Source organism: Danio rerio, chromosome 1 (genome assembly GCF_052040795.2).
Source record: "Danio rerio strain M-AB ecotype USA chromosome 1, GRCz13ab, whole genome shotgun sequence".
In the NCBI taxonomy this organism is placed as follows: domain Eukaryota; kingdom Metazoa; phylum Chordata; class Actinopteri; order Cypriniformes; family Danionidae; genus Danio; species Danio rerio.
The window spans coordinates 38,303,547-38,321,852 of NC_141021.1; the positions used below are offsets into that span (position 1 = coordinate 38,303,547).

Here is an 18,306-nt window from a genome sequence, read left to right on the forward strand (position 1 = left end):
CAATACATGTTATGCCTCCTTTCCACTAAATGATTTGGTTCCGTTCAGTATGGTACGGTATGGTACGGCACAGGTCACCTTTATAAGGCTTGTGTCTCCACTGCCAAATGGTACCAATGCTACCCTTTTGGTGGATGTGGTGTACGCAAGAAAGTTGCACCCGACGTCATTCTTGCAAGTAAAGCTTTATGGCACATTCACAAATCATATACAAAAAAGATGGTCTTTACACACAAATAGGCCTACTTGTGTATGATTGTTAATTACTAACCTTTCCAATGAACATGATTAGATTTTAGCTGCAGATTAATAATAATGTGAAATTGTACTGTAACGTCTGCAATTACATAAAATAAAAAAATTAAATAAAACATACATGAGAACATACAGAGTCCTACAGGTTCTGAAATGTTACCAATTAAAAAAACAAAAATACCCAGAAAGTACTCATGTTTGGGTATACAGTCAGCTCAAACAACTCATTTCTTATTTTTCATCAGCACATGTAATAGCCTTTAGATTAGACGCTTTACAACTTGGTAAAAAGTAATTCCGTAATTCTGAGTTCATAATAGACCAAAAGGTGATGATCATAGTTAAACATGACAGTTTGTTCATTGTTTTAGGTTGCTGAAAGAATCATTTGCTTTGTTTTTTTCGGCTTCTACTTTGTTTTTTTGTATGTCACTCTCACATCTGTCTGTTTCTGAAAGGATCGGATGTCAGAAGCACATCAATAATCACGCGCACGTTATCATTATCAACTCAAGAAGTTTATTTCAAATTTAGATGTGCGGCGAGTGCACGCAAATAGAGCTCTCTGGAGAAAGTAAAAACGCTCACGCTTTTAGGCAACCTTGTTATTAACAACAAGACACATGACAGACTCTGTGCTTCTTCTTGGCTTTGCGGCTGTTCATTAAGATAATGGAGGAATGTTTGAGCTCAGGTTGACCATGGCTCACTATTATATGTATATATTATTACGGTGTTATGTCTCGACTGTGTATTTAAAAATGGAGCTTCCTTTATTTTCATTCTCCTTGCTTGTGCATGCACTAGTGATGTTTCTCTGTAAACCAATAGCGGTCAGCTGTGTGTCTAGCTCCACCCTTTGGCACCTGTTTCTTTGGAAACAATACCAAAGTGTTGTTGTTTGATTCTTTTTTTTGTACCTTTTCACAATGGAAACTCACATAAAAGTATATCAAACCATACCGTACCACTCGGTGGAAACAAGCTATCAGTGTCACTGTATCTCTTCGTTTAATATTTTATTTAGTTAATTGCCAAAATCCAAACTTTTACATTATAAAGTATACAAAGGGAGACATACCTGTACACATATTTCTGCTACCTATATGCAAAAGAAATTGGATTTGTAAATAATAAAAAGTCTGACTTTTTTCAATACAATCACAGACTAGACACAATTTTTGCTGACATGGTGTGTATGATGTGAACAGACTATAACGTCAAGCCAACGTTAAAGAACCGACTGCATTTTCACCCCACGTTAGCTGCATCCGGTCCTATCTGTACCAAGATGCTGTGCATGAACACACCAAACAGACATCAGCCAACTGCATCAAGAATGTATGAGAAGATGTATCTTTCAATACCAGCAAGTTGCAGTATCTATATTTATGTCTAACAAGATGTCAATCATTTTTTGAAGTAAGTATAGCTTAGTGAAAGCAACAACTCCTGTTTGGGTGAGTCTCTTTAAATGCAAATAAGCTCCTGCTCCCCACCCCTTACCAGAGGAGGGTAGAGCCTTTAGACATTGTGCCTTGGAATACTCTATCAAAACAAAAAATCCATCATTAATAAAGTTTATTTTATGGATGGATTTTAAACCCATATCTGTTTAAACATGGTAACTGATCCCTATTGCTGACTATGCAGTTAATATAATTTAAAAAAAAAACATTCTACACTCTACACTACAGTCATTATACCTTTTACTGCAAAGTTTATCTGGTTTAATTTTTACAAGTTGTATAGTGTATCCAACATTAACCCTGCAAATCTATAACCAATGACGCAATAAATTACCCTGAAAACACTGTGATGATGACATCATTCTGTTTTGGCTTCTCGGAATGGCTGCCAATGGAGTCACAGTGCAGACATTCCGGTTATATCTGCTTTACGGTAAGTTCTCGAAATGGTTTCAGCATATGCGAAGTGGGATGTGTTCATACGGGACGCTAAATGATACTGGCATGACACACTGCTGAGTGATGCTGTATATCCCTGAACAATGTCCTGACTCATATCAGTTTCCTCATGCGTAAAGATGCAACAGCTTATAACAGGATGCCATGCAGTAGGCCGCCATATAGGCTTTGAAACACAGCTGTTTATAACAGAGGGAAAAAAAAGTTTAAAAATTTAACAATTGGGGCCTGTCCACATTCTAGGAATAGAGAGGAAATGCATTTGGGAGAAGGATAAAAGTGACCATTCAGAAAGTTCCCAAGGCAGCTTTTCAATAGCCAGCATTCACGATCATGAGAAGGGAAATAAGAGTGACAATGCAAGACTTTACCCTTCTTTTCAAGTTGAATTTCAGATGATTCAGCATAGCATTCCTGTTTAAATAAAGCAAGAGGACTGAAATACACTTATATAGCTAGACACTTTCACATCAAATTGGATAACTGAACCATCACATTGTAAAAATCTATGTTTCATTTCTTGTGATTGATATGAATACCATTGTATGAGAGTCAGAATGGCAGGTAAGTGTTATCCATTGACTCTGTTCTGGCCCATCAACACCAGATAAGCAAGGTGACATCAGAGAGCAGCTATTTGAACTATGCTGAGTGCTAAGAATAATGTTGTCCTCGGTGAGTGTGACTGCCCTTAGCTACTGTTTCACTTCAGAAAGCTTGTCTGATGTAGGCTACAATCAGGTGTAAAAATTCACAACACACACACACACACAAAAACTTAAACAAAGTTTTCCACAATAATATTCTAACTCAAGTCTTTCATGTGAAAAAAATTATCATGTTCTTAGCAACAACAACAACAATAAATGTATTTTCCGTCTAAACTAGCATGAACTCTGCACATCAGAGATGGAATCATTCATTGAAAACAGGTGCTGTTTATTAACTGGGAAGGAGTAAGTAGTATTTTTTGTCATGGACCACAGCAACAGGGAGGCAAAAAAGCAGCTCCTATTTTTAGCGTGATCTTGCAGCCAAAAGCTCATTTAAAAGCCTGGGACCTCCGGTTGTTGTCAGGGAGGAGATAACCAAAGGGTAGAAAGTGCATCAACAACTAACCTACAAGATAGATTTGATTTATTGACTCATTTATTCTGATTGGTTTTGGGCTCACGTTAATTGACACAAGGGATCTAATTTATGTTGTTTTTTAATTAAATATTCAACATTTTCAGCACAAATTCATGTTGTTTTCTTTTTTTTTTTTCTTTTTTTTTCTCAGAGCTTCTTCTTAGGACAAGCGAAGGGATATAACAGATGGGTTAAAGAAGAATGTGTGGGGAAATTTTCATTTTTTTTCTTGCGGAATAAGGAACAGGTGAGCATGCAAAGACTTCTTGCCATGGAAGATCTGTCAATGAGTCAAATATGTGTGGATGCATCTGCTACCAAGTTTTTTTTTAAAGAAAAGTTCACCCAAAAATGAAAATTGACTTACCATTTACTCACCCTTGAGTTGTTCCAATCCAAACTTTTATGAGTTTCTTTATTTTGTTGCAAAGTAAAGAAAATATTTTGAAAAAAGCTACTAAAACTAAACTAAAACTACTGACTTCCATAGTACCAAAACCTATATTATTCAAGTAAATGGTTACAAATTTTCAGCTTTCTTTAAAACAGCTACTTTTTAACAGAACAAAATAAAAGTAAAACAAGTTTGAAACAAGTAAAGGGTGATTAAATGATGATAGTAGGGCTGTGCGATTTGGGGAAAATATCTAATTTCAATTTTTTTGACAGATGTTGAGATTGTGATATGATTTGCGATTTAATTTTGTAGCCAACATTCAGCTCAATAACCTGCATCATAACTTCTTACTACTAAAATGCTGGAAGTGTTACTTAAAAAAAAGAAACTGAAAAGATATTAACTAACTCCAACATTTATTCAAAATTGTTTTTAAATATTCAGAAATTAAACTATTTTTTCTCTAGAGCAAACAGTAAGCACAAATAAAATTATCTTACCTGGTGCAAATAAGTTCCACTTAAATTAGGGAGATAATGAAACTTATTATACAAACAAAAAATAATAATTATAAAAATACAGGACACTTAGCAAACTAACAAAGCTGATAAGAGTCAGATTGAAAAGTTCTGATTGGCAGAATAAAAGTGTGTTCACTCAACTAACTAGTAAGACTTTCACACACAGACAGCAGTCAAGCATTTGCTCTGGGTTTGGGAAATGAAATAATACCCATATTACATATCGCAGCCTCTTGTGATTAGCTAATTCACGATTGAAATTTGATTACAATTAATCACACAGCCCTAGTTGATAGAATTTTTATCATGGGTGAACTATTCTTTTATGCAATTTAACTTAACTGTTAGTTCTTTCAACTCATCACCACATATTTCAGATTTGGCGTAATCTTTACAGGCCTAATAAACAAAACTATAACATTACTAACAGTGCAATTTGTTTTTGTTTTTTTTTTACCTAAAAGTAATTTCCAAAAATTTGGTTGGTGGCAAAAATGAATAGTAGCTGTGGGAATCAAACTTTTGTGCTATTCAAATAGGCATCATTATCATTTTAGGAAACTGATTACAAGTATTAAATTGCTTTGAGTTTATCCACTGGAAAAAAAAAATTCAAAGTTTAAACTTGTATGTGATGTAATGTGCCACAAACAGCCAAAAAAGACCACCAATTATCTGCCTACGGACCTATTGCGTGATCATTATAGCACTTGTGTGAGACAGCCAACCAATACAAGGTGTTTTCATCATTTTACTGTATCAAAAAACAATGATTGTAATCAAAACAATCCACAAGCTTCCAGTTCACTAGCTTTACTTGATTTTGAGCTGCATAACTTGGCTTTATTCAATAGTTGTTGTGCCTCACACTAAGCACTCTAGAAAACATGATGCAGAGTGTGACATAATAAAAGGAAAGGGTCAAAACTAAATCCAAATATAAGTGCTTATGAAAGACAAATTTAAAAGCACCTGACTGGATCATTGAAAACAGAAACACATTAAAATGCTATATTTGTAAAGGAGGTCTAAAGCTTTGTCAGGGCATAGAAACTCTTCCATGTGATCGTTACGGGTTTCTCCTTGACACATCAAGACTAAAGCCTCTTTATCTTCTTGTATCACAGGCAGCCCGAGCTTCTCATTGTTAAGGGCTCTAGGCCACTTCAAGCTCAAACACACTTGCAGCTGTTCCCTTATGGGAAGCTGTCATACATGTTGAAAGCAGAAAACACCCTTCCTAAACCCAAACAACCTACAGATTGGGAATTCCCACAGCAGGTGTTGCTTAAACATCCCTTGATGCTGTTCTCACACCAAGACCTAAGCTCTTCTTGTCTGTTCAGTTAGAGTCATGACAAGTCTCCTGCCTTGTTTCCGCCTGACAACATGTTTTTAGCTATCACAAGTCGATATGCATTGCCATTTCCACCTGCAATTACCATGCATTCAAATGTGTTTTGTGTTCAGGTTTTATTAATTTTTTCTATAAAATTTTTTTTACTATAATTTATCTTTTTTTTTTTTTAGTTTTGTATGATCTTTTAGATTGTATGAGCAATCATGCTACAGGCCAGTAGCCAGAGGGGTTCAGGATTTTGGAAAGACCAATCACCAATGCCAGGATTTGTCCATTTTTTTGGTCCATACGAGCCCCCATTTGCTGTTTTGACTGCTATACCATCAAAAATTGGGGGGTAAAAAAAAGCAGTTCAAAGAAGGTTTTAGGACCAAGCAGAATCCATTACCGGCTGCTTGCTCCAGCTCAACAGCAAGTGACTAGGCATGGGCCAGTATAAAATTCTGACGGTAAGATAACTTTGAAAAAATTGTAATGGTTTCACGGTTGTGATCGCTGCTATAAAATATGCTCTTTTAAAATGACTGGGTAAAATACAAAAACTAGTTACCCCTTTGAACACAATATACTTTTATTTTGAAAAATAAAAAGTAAACATGTCAGGCTAAATCATTAAAATTAATTATTGACTTCTGCTGTCTTCATTAGTTTCAAAAACACAGATGTCTTTACAATTTTAAACAGCATCTTTGGATATCTTTTCTGCTGGAGATACTTTTGTTTTAAAAAACACACACAAAAAAAAAAATTCTTACACACCGTAGGAACGTTATTAACTTTTTCATACATCATTTTTGGCGATTTTCAAACCTTTTCCAAACTGCAGTATACCTTGAAAACGGTTATCTTCCCATGCCTACAACACTAGCTGTTCACCATCAAACCTTCAACAAATCAGTTTGAGCGAATGCAATTAATTATTTCACGAGTCTTACATCCAGCTAATCAACAAAATGTGCAATATAACTAGAAATAATCTAATGTATAGGAGGTCATCTTTTATTTAAATGTTAAATAGAGAAAAATGTTTTGCAAGTAGCATTCTTAACTTTGAACTTTATACATGAAACACAAAATGACCAATAAAAAGTGTCAGGTCCATTTCACACTAAAATAAAATGAGACTATTTTTGTTATCCATAGATTCTCAAATGTACTTTTTTTCAAGAACAGCAGGAGAAATCATCAAGCCAGATTATTATTAACACTATTTTTGAATCTTATTATACTGTCTTAATATTATTATTATTATTATTATTATTATTATTTAGATGACGGCTAAAAGAGGAAATATGCTTGCCAATTTGTTATTTGCCTAATAAATGACAAAGGCTACAGTTTTTACAAGTTCAACAGATTTATTTCCAGATTCCTGAAATATTTGTGTTTTTCCTGTTCAAAACTATTTGCACTGTAGTACTGTATATACCAAAATTTCATATTTTCATTCAAAATATTTTATATACATTATAATATACATTTAATAAACATAATATTTATAATTGCAATTTAAAACCTTTTAATAATATTTAAAAATACATTTTAAACTGTTCAAATAAAAAATTTCAAACTAAATACTTAAGTAGCAATGGTAAGTAATTTGACAAAATAATTCAGATTTTTGGTACATTAAACGCCATTTCCAGCAGACAAGATCCAAGCAAAAGCATAAATTAGGTAAAATGCTACTAAAATGCCTTTGACCGTTAACTCTGGAAATAGTTGAAAATAATCCATTTTAAAACATGTTAATCCTATTTACACCTGTGTAAAGCATTGTCCATGTGTGATTGTAAAGATGAAAATGCACCTTACAGTTATAAACAGGCCCTCAGATGTGCTGTCCAGCTGCCTTGTTTAATTCAATTCAATGCCATTTTGAGAGCAATTCCACCATCTGAACTTTAAAGACATACTAAGCCCGTTGGACTGATGGGAATTGATACATATTATTGAGGATTCATAAAATCTGACCACTAGTCTGACCACACACTTACATGAAAGGTCAATATTCCATTGTATTGACTCAGACAATGTTAGTTTGGGCTGCCTGGAGCCCAGTCAAAACAACTGATGCTTAGAAGCAAGCTCACTATAGGAGATAAATGTCTAGTGCATGGACCTGAGATGAAAAATTTGGAGGAGACAAAATTATCGTAAGATGAGCACAGAGGGGTCTTGTCAGTGAACCAGGAGTGAGCACTTGCTGCTTGAAAAATTGCACAAATTGTTAAAAGCGGCAGTTTGGTTTCCACATTTGCAATGCAGGGCAGCCATTAAAATGCAATCATTGGGCATTTCTGCTAGTGCTCTCCAGGCCTGAGTGCATGTAAATATTAGCATCAGCTTGAGGGCTGGTGCAGCGGGCAGAGCTAATGTGGCTCCCATCACGCAACTTTGACAGCCTTGACCCCCCGCATCATCTCCATGTATCATTTTGCGCTGGTTCAGTGCCGTTAATCAATTTAGGAGGCAGTAATGATGCTCTCTCTGGCCTCCCAGGAGACTCTGCATTATAAAGAACTTACATTATTTATCAAGGGCTGGATCTGAGGCCTCCATTAAGCACCAGCTCAATTGCGATGTTCTCTAATAAAAAAAAACAAAGGTTGGGGGTTGAACAAATGTAGAAGGGTTGAAAAGAAAGCAAGAGTGAAAGAAACAGACACTAAGGCCATAAACAAATGCACTTTAAATTCCACATGATGCCATATTTATACCAAACACAAGATGCGCATCAGCTAATGCGCTGTAAATGATGGCTAATCATATGTTCTCAGTATGTTGAAGAGAGACTGTGGAGCTTCAGGGAAACTTTGCACCAGACAAACAAAGGTGGTTGTAGATATTTATGTTATTACATTATCATCAATTATGACATATTTAGATCATTAGATTATTATAAATGAAATTACTATAAAACACTCCTTGTGATATGTCCATATACAGTACAGACCTGAGCATGTGACGAACACATTTACTATCTATAACAAATATGATTACTGTAAACAAGGACACTACAGTGGTTTGAATAAATTTCCTTTTTGAAGATTTCCTGCCTGACAAATAAATTGTTGTGGTCCTGACCTTCGACCCCTGCCTGTTTGACAATGCACCCGGCCCCTTACGGCTTCTACAAGTAGTGGGCCTGAATAAAGATGGTACCACATCGCACCTTTGAGCTGAGCCCAGATGGGTTCCATTGAAAAAAACCCAGCCACCAGGTACTTGCATACGATCCCCAACACCAGGCCTACCTCTTGTTTCGGGTCCCAGCTGCATCATACAAGGGACATTGCAGTTCTCTATGTTTTATTACTCAAAAGGGGTTTTTGAACCTTGCCTTGAGAGACCCAACCAGGGGATAACTCTTATAGCCTGTTTCCACTAAGAGGTACAGTATGGTACGGTACGGGTCAACTTTATCAAGCTTGCGTTTCCACCGCCAAAAGGGTGGGTGTGGTCAGTGCAGTGCTAGCATTAATGCGTTGATGTATTGGTCCGTTGGAGTAAAAAAGGAGCTGAGCTGAAAGCAGATGTCTGTAAATCCAGTTCCTACTTTCATCCATGGTCCTGAACATCGGGTCATGAGCAAAAGAACAAAATCTTGGGTACAAGTGACCAAAATGAGCTTTCTTCGCAAGGTAGCAGGGCACACCCTCAAAGCTCTGTCTCACAGGAGGAGCTTGAAGTGTAACCGCTGCTCCTCCACATGGAAAGAAGCTAGCTGAGGTAGTTTGGGCATCTGTTTCAGATGCCACCTGGATGCCTACCGAGGGAAGTGGTCCAGTCTTGTCCCACCAGGATGAGGCCCTGGGGAAAACCCAGGACACACTGAAGGAACTATGTCTCTCTGCTTTCCTGGGAATTCCTCGGGATACCCCTGGAGAAGCCGGAGGAACTGTCTAGGAAGAGTGAAGTCGCGGGTTCTCTCCTGAGACTGCTGCCCCCGTGACCCGGCCCCAGATAAGAGGAAGAATGTGAATGAATGAATGAATGAATGAATGAATGAATGAATGAATGAGTGAATGTTTCCTGTCATTGCAATATTCCAGTCATAGCAGATGGGTAAAAATGTATTTTTTTTTGTTTTGTTGCATTATTATTCTTACTGGATATCTGCCTCCTCATTATTATTACAACCACTACCATTACTGCTACTTACTACTACAACAACAACTACTACTACTACTACTTATAGTAATACTAATAATAATAATGAAAATGAAAATAACTTTTTTAGTTCTGTGAACAATGTCAGTCCAATGTCTTATTTATTGACATACAATTGTGATGGTTTAACAAGTGCAAAGGTGGGATGTTGATGATCATCCTCTTTATTTTTAGCTATTTTTAGCAAGAACATCAATAACTAATATAATAACAAAAATAAATAACAGCAATATTATAACAATAACAACAAACAAAAAATGATTATAATGCTAAAGAATTTAAATTAAAAAGTACTGATTGATGAAAGATACAAAATATATCTAAAATATAAATATAAATAATATAAAAACAAATGTTACTTTAAATGTTACAAAAAAAAAACATTTAAACATGATTGATTTGCAAATATTCAAGTTTTATATCTAATATTTATTTACCAAATCTGTGGGAAAGAAGCATGAACAATTTTTATTTTATTTTTTTTAAATAAAGCGAACCCCTTACTGATTTCAATACACAAATACAGACATAGTCTTATTAAAGCATTTCTTACAATGGTCTTTTACAACTCAAGCTTTTACAGCAGATTTAGTTTAAAAACATCTGATAACCAAAAACATATAAAATATTTCAAGTTTCAAATAATAAATTTAATATTTTACATTAACTACTAACTTTTCCCAGAATCCTTTAAGGAGCTACAAGGACCAGAGGATATCCCATCCTTGGATCTGTTTGAATCTTGAAATGTCATTTGATTAATTAAATCATTAAATCATTTGCTCAAGAACAGATGAAGTTCAATGATCCAAAAATGAATCGTTCAGGGTGATATACGAAATGTTTCCACAGGTTAACTGAAAAGGATTTGGAATGTGACACCTCCATTATGTCTTGAAGTGGGTGTGAGTTTACATTCATATGAGGAATTACACTTTTATGAACTGTGGAGAAATAAAATATGATCATATGCTTTGGAATTTAGCAAAATGGTAAATAAAAACTTTTTTATGTGAAAGAAAATCACTTAAAGTTAAAAATATCAACTACCAAGAATAATATAATGATAAAAATAATGAAAGTATTTAAAATATTAAAATAGTCTTCACCAAATAATTACATTTCCTCATTATTTACTAACATTTAGCTGCACCAATCCTTAATGAGTTTCCTTTTTTTCTGTTAAACACAAAGATAATTTGGAGAAAGCAGAAAACCTGTACCTATTGACTTTCTAGTAGGAAAAAACAAATAGTATAGAAGTGAATGGTTACAGATTTCAAGCATTTTTCAAAACATCTTTTGTGTTTTACAGAAGAATAAAGTCATAAAGGTTTGAAACAAGTTAATGGTGATTAAATGATGACAGGTCTATCTCCTTACGTATTTAAGCAGTTTTTGCAGATACAAACAAGTCTCAAAATGCAAATACTCTCCAAAATCGTGTTAAAATTTGGGGAATGCAATTATTGTATGATGTCAATTTTATTTTATTTTATTTTGTTGCATAAAAGGCACACTGTTAACAATATTTAATCTAATAGAAATTTGAAGATAATACAATTAAACTCAAGCAAAATATTGCAATTATTTATTTATTTTTTTGCTTCACTTGATTTTTCCTCTTTTTTAAATTTGTATTTTATATTTTCTGTGACATAAAAATTTGGGAGTACAATTTTTTTAACCTTTATCGTAAGTTATTTTGTTAAATAAGCTTCAGATTTTGCTTTAGTGCTGACTAATCTAATGTATATAAACATATAATATTGTACAGCTTTCTATTAAAATATGATATATGTTAGGGGTGTACTTATATATGCTAAATATTTCATTGCCCCACCTACCTAAAAGTAAAATTTAATGTACATATCATGTCTCTGTACTTTGACTACATTCTATAATGATCAATGCACACATAATATACTTGTAGGCCACCCTTAAAATCCAGCACACAATTCTATACCGTCACTGCTCATCTCTGTCCACTATGTCCACTAAGGAGTCTACATCCGCAGACAACTCATCCAAACAAAATGGTAAGTTTAATGCTGATATAAGAAAATTGCAGGCAGTCTTTTTCTCTGTATGTCACACACACGTACACAAACACACACACAATGAGTGAGAATAAAACAATCCAAGCAAATCATGGACAAGGACAAATTCTTGTCCTTTGAGTAATCTGATATGTCATCTTCAATGATGTCAGGAAATCTGGCTCAGGTCTCACAGGCTCTGCATGCATCATGTACAGGGCAAATATTCGCTGTAAGTGTTGTGCTTTATTTATTGGCATTTCTGAGCAAGCAAAAAAATTAAATCCCCTCCAACTGCACAATAATAAACAAAATTAACCGGTAATGCACGAGATAAGGACTAAAATTATGTACAATAAAAAACTAACAAAGAATAAAGCACATCTGTGTGGATTCAATAGTAAAGGTGAGAATCAAAGAAGTAAATAAAACAATATGAAAACAAAACATTTATACTATTGAAGCTGGCTGACCCTATACTGGAAAACAAAACATCAACAATCACATCATGTGACAACTAAATAAATAATGACAATAATGTATGCCTTACAAAAAGCATAACTATGAGGAAAAACTAGCTGTTGTGCAGACACTCCACATGAGCCATATAGCAGATCCTGAATGATTTACTCTCTGTAATTGTTATGAAGAACAGCCAAGTTGGATGCTTCATTACAGCTCTTATTACAGGATAATCACTTGGAAATAAGTTGTAAACTGCGCGTTCCTCTGAGAGCCATTCACAAACGTGTCAGTAGTAATCTCACAGGTTGTTGACGCGTTTAAATAGAGTAAAGTAAAGTTTACTGTACCTTGTGCGCCACCTCGACGCGATCCTTCACAGCATTCATACAAGCAGACTCGCTGTGCTCTCGCCTGGCGTCAGTGTGTCGCGGGCCGCCGCACCCTCCGCACTCAGCCCATATCACGCCGCGGGATGGAGTGAGCGAGGGGCGGCGCGCAAGTTCTAACAAGTCCTACTTTTTTACACATTCATCGTTTTCAAAGTACTGTGGGATAAATTATGCAACACTGTTACACTGTAGCCAACTCAATCTGGGACCAAGGAGGCTAGAATGTGATCTATCATGGTGCTGGCCTAGGCAGGACAATGGGATAACTGATTCTTTGTCAATCTTTTTTTTTTACTTTGAGCAGATGCAATTAAATTTAGATGTGACAGTTTCTAAGGCTAGAGTGCATGTTTTTATAGCATGATTGGAAAGGTTTTAAGGATATTATGCAAGGCAAGTTTATAGATCATTTATAAACAGTAGTACATACATAATTATAGGGTAATTCAAAGTTAATCCATAAACAAAAAGATTAAAAGAGTACAATAAGTAAGAAAATAAACATTAAAAATTAGATAAAATTTAAACTGATTTAAAATGTGTTAAAATAGGTTTAAAAGGAGTAAAGAAGAAAGTAAATCAAGGCAATATTACTGTGTAAAAATGATGGGTTCCACACAGAAGAGAACTAAGATATTAGTTTTTACAAATTTAAGTGCATTGAACATAAAACAATTAAGTTGTTAACTTAATTAAGTTAACTTAAGAATTGTGTTATTTCAGCTCATTTTAAATAAGTAGTTTGAATAAACAGCAAACAATTTTTTGAGTATATTTTGAATTAGTCTAGTTGGTCTAATTAGATTTGTACACAATGAAAACACATATTTATTAATTAATTAATTTATTTATTTTATTTATTTATTTCAATGCAAACTGTAGGCTTGAGGTTTATCTTTGAAGTCATTTATTACTGTGCAGTAAAGTAAGGTAGGTGGTAATTCCTAAATTTCTAAAATTCAACGCTTAGTTTATCCCACTGACAGGACAATATTGATTCCATTTATATTTGTATATTTTAAAACATTTTTTTTTTTACAAATTATTAGACAATGTCCCCTATAATTGTCCTAATACGTTTCACAACTACCAAAAATAAACACAATTTTAATTCACTTTTCCATCTTTAAGTTCATTAAAAACATGAGAATTCTTTATTTTGTTAATAATAATCAAACGGCTAAATTATAACATTATTTTTCGTTTATTTTTCAATTGAAAAATACAGAAAACAGATGAACAAACCTTCATGAAGCAACTTGGGCTTTTTATGAAGCAACTAGAAAAGAAAACTGACAATGCCACATTCTATTATCATGAATATAAATAAATAAATAAATTTCTGCATAAATGTATCATGGCAGTGATCAGCCAACTCCTTGATACTATGTTGAAAGTTAATGTAAAAAATCAGCTTAATTAGATGTATAACTACATATATTTTTTGAAATTCTGTTTCATCAGTAGTCCTGTAAGTTATCTAATGTTTGTTATGAATGCTGGAGCTTATAGAACTATATTATCTTTTGGCGGCGGAAGGAGACCATCGACAGTAGAAGTGCTGCTCGCGCGGATTACGTCACGCGGTTGGCGACAGAATGTCTGAGTGAGGCGCGAGTAAGCTGCACGTGAATGTGAAATCTGGGAAAACACTGCGAGCTGAGAGTGCGTTTCAAGAAGTGTGCAGAATTGCCAAACTGCTAGAATATGTCAGAAATTGGTCGTATATTAACTATATTATGGTAAGATATTTAGTTTCAGACCATCATCTGTCCTTCAATTTATAGCCTATATATTTCCCCTTTATTTCTGATCTGCAAACATGCTGCATCTTACTCTATTCTTTTCATTGCATGGCTTCACATCACCAGACTTTTTTTGAGTAAAAATGTGGGACGTTTTTCAGCATGTACTCAAAGCAATATAGTTAAAGCTTAGCAAGCACAACATGCTATAAAATTTAATAACAGCTTTATATAAAATGAAGTTTTGCAATCTAATTAACTGATTTTAAGTCCAATTAATATGTAATATAACTGAATGAATCTAATCACAGCCTATTAACACCAACAAAACTGTGCTTATGGGTTAAATCATTACTTTCTGTAGTGGCAGCTGTGCTGAGCATATTTAAACTTCACGATCTACAAAAATATATCACAGACATTAACATATTTTCAAACACCAATCAATGCCTTAAGAAAGTTGTTATGCTGGATGACGCACAACTGAGAGTTTAAAGATAATGTCGCCTCCTAATGAGCGAGCAAACTACAATGCTCATCTGGTGTCCCACTGAGCTGCTGTCAGGTGCACTTTCAATTTGAGTCCATTTGTCTTAGCAGTATCACCCACTGCTGAGGAGGGAGGAGAGGTCGTGGAAGAGCCTTTCACCTCTGCCACTGAGCCTTCATTCACTCTCATCACAATGAAGCCGGACGCATGTGCTGAAAAGCTCTCTGAACTGATCGAAGGATAGACTCAAACTTACAATCAGTGGTATTTTCATTTCTTTGAGGGGTGCCAAGCTGTGCGTTTGCTTACATATGTGACTCATTTGTGCTTCGGTGCCATCAGCGGTTTTTGGCACAGCACTGGTGTTTTCAGTAATGCTAAGTATGATGGCAGAGAATCAGGCAGCTCGCATTTCAAACAGGCGCCTCCATTGACACTGTGCTCCTGCTCTTCTAGAAATAATGTCTGGAGTGGTAATATTTAAATACTGTCTCCAAGGGCTTTTTATTTATGCTGTAGTAGACCTTCGTATGTCAGCGCAGTAACTAACATAGACACTGAGGGGCACAAGAGCCTCTAATTATTAGAAATGGGCTTGCAAAGCAGAAAAGGGCCCCACCAGTATTTGATAATGATGATGCTCTTTTTGTTTTTTGGGATTACAGATACATTTTAGGGCAGTCTAACAATGAGGTGCTTAAAAAAATAAATACAAATTTATGAAAAGTTTAGAGTAGAGATGACAGTGTTGTAAAAATGGTTCTTTCACATTCATTTTTTAAAATGCCATAATATACACTTTATTATGTACACCTGTCCAACTGCTCGTTAATGCAAACTTCTAATTTGACAATCATATGGCAACTCAATGCATTTAGGCATGCAGACATGGTCAAAGTGATCTGCTGCAGTTCAAACCGAGCATCAGAATAGGGAAGAAAAGTGATTTAAGTTACTTTGAGCGTGGCATGCTTGTTGGTGCCAGATGGGCTGGTTTAAGTATCTTAGAAACTGCTGATCTACTGGAATTTTCACACACAGCCATCTCTAGATTTTACAAAGAAAATATCCAGTGAGCGGCAGTTTTGTGAGTGAAAATGCCTTGTTGATGCCGGAGGTCAAAGGAGAATGCCCAGACTGGTTCCAGCTGATAAAAAGGCAACGGTAACTCAAATAACCACTCGTTACTACAGTATGCGAAAGAGCATCTCTGAACGCACAAGATGTCAAACCTTGAAGCAGATGGGCTTCAGCAGCAGAAGACCACACCGGGTGCCACTCCTGTCAGCTAACAACATGAAACCGAGGCTACAGTTCACACAGGTTCACCAAAATTGGACAATAGAGGATTGGAAAAATGTTACCTGGATTGATGAGTCTCAATTTTTGCTGCTACATTCGGATGGCAGGGTCAGAATTTGGCATCGTCAACATAAAAGCATAGATCCATCCTGCCTTGTATCACAGGTTCAGGCTGGTGATGGCGATGTAATGGTGTCGGGGATATTTTCTTGGCACACTTTGGCCCATTAGGGCCAAATGAGAATTGTGTCAAAACCACAGCCTACCTGAGTATTGTTGCTGACCATGTCTATTCATTTATGACTACAGTGTACCCATCTTCTGATCGCTAATTCCAGCATGATAACACACCATGTAATAAAGCTTGAATTATCTCAGACTGGTTTCTTCAACATGACAATAAGTTCATGTAGACAAATGACCTTTACAGTAACCAGATCTCTATCCAATAGAGCACATTTGGGATGTAAAGGAACAGGAGATTCACATCATGGATGTGCAGCCAACAAATATGCAGCAACTGTGTGATGCTATCATGTCAATGTGGACCAAAATATTTGAGGAATTTCCAGTACCTTGTTGAATCTCTGCCATGATGGATTAAGGCAGTTCTGAAGGTAAAAGTGGGTCCAACCCAGTACTAGTCTTTTGGTCTAGAAAATATGATCATATCACCTCAAATTTATTCTCCTTACACTGGCTGCCTCTTAAATTTCGTATTGATTTTAAAATATTGCTTCTTATAAAGCTTTAAATAATCTAACTCCTGTTTATCAAACCAACTCACTGTCTTGCTATAGTCTAACCTGCTCTTTAAGATCTCAAAATTCAGGGCTTATATACAGTGTGTATATATATATATATATATATATATATATATATATATATATATATATATATATATATATATATATATATATATATATATATATATATACAGTATGTATGTATTGTGGTTAGTGAAGCAATATGTTTTAACTTTACAAATATCCCATTTGATTTTTTTATAGTATTGTATCATGTTTTTTTTATTTCAAAAGCAGTATTTAGTGGATTTTTTTATTTTGTTTTTTTTGTGGATTTAGCTACTATAATATTCCTTTTCTCTGATGTTCTCTGAATGCCATAACTGTACAATAAAAAGCACAGTTTTTAATCCCTAGAGAACACCAGCTCTGGAGGTATGTGGGTAAAAGAAGAGAGAGAGAGAGAGCACAGCAGTCTTGACAGCTGACTGAGCCTCCTATTTTCCTCCCTGATAGGATAACAACTTTGCTGACTGGCATTTGTTCAAATAGACAATATGTTATTTGTAAATGAGCGGCATGTAAGATGACCATACCCCCCACCCCCCGGTCACACACACCCCCCAACCCTGGCCTAGCTAGAGTTAACCCCTTTCCCCATCATCACCAATCCCCATGGCTGCTAGGAGGGTGGTCTGCCTTACCCCGAGGTGGAGAGAGGAATAAGAGGACAATTGTGGGGCTTTGCATAAAGCTCAAGAGGCTGGAACAGCTGCCATGGTCACTTGGTGGAGGGCTTGCATACTGAAGACCACGCTAGTGTAAGCATTTGCCAAGGTCATCTGTGGTATTTAGGTGATAAAAAGCACATTGGACATAGTTTTGTGCATGAAAGTGTTTAAATATTGTGATATATATATTTTTAAATTATTTAACTATGCATGTTTATATTAAAACACAAACAGTGAAAACTTTAAATTTGTGAACTGCTAGTTAATTGTTATATTTGGTATGTATATGTTATATGTCATTTAAAAACACTTCAATGTATTTTTTCTAGTAAAAGGTGACATATCATATAATTTGTAACTGTAGATACAGTACAAGCATGTATTCATGAAATTAATTTCCAGGTACAGAAATTAACGTTTTGTTATGTTTCTGGATGAATTGTTGTGTTTAAAATCATATTTACACAGCAAATCCATTTGAGTAAAAGAAGCAATTTGAGGAAACAGTAAAACTCAATAAATGAAGAGAACTCAAACCAACTGAGTGCTGTTAAACTCAAAAAGTTAAATCAACTCAAACCGTTTGATGAAACCGATTGCAACAAACCATTTGAGTTAAAAAAAAAAAAACTAA

At 35.1% G+C, this 18,306-nt stretch overlaps 2 protein-coding genes across 3 annotated transcripts in view; both read right to left on the reverse strand.

Annotated features, from left to right (window-relative positions):
- smad1 (SMAD family member 1) overlaps positions 1-12,704 on the reverse strand; it is a 32,443-nt gene extending 19,739 nt beyond the window's left edge. Inside the window, exons 1-2 of one of the 2 annotated variants that reach the window (XM_087235171.1) lie at positions 12,617-12,667; positions 8,121-8,181 (exon numbers count right to left, since the gene is read on the reverse strand). The gene's annotated coding sequence lies outside the window, so the exon portion shown is untranslated. 2 annotated transcript variants of the gene reach the window in all.
- znf827 (zinc finger protein 827) overlaps positions 1-18,306 on the reverse strand; it is a 789,732-nt gene that overhangs the window by 548,339 nt on the left and 223,087 nt on the right. The gene's annotated exons all lie outside the window — the stretch shown is intronic.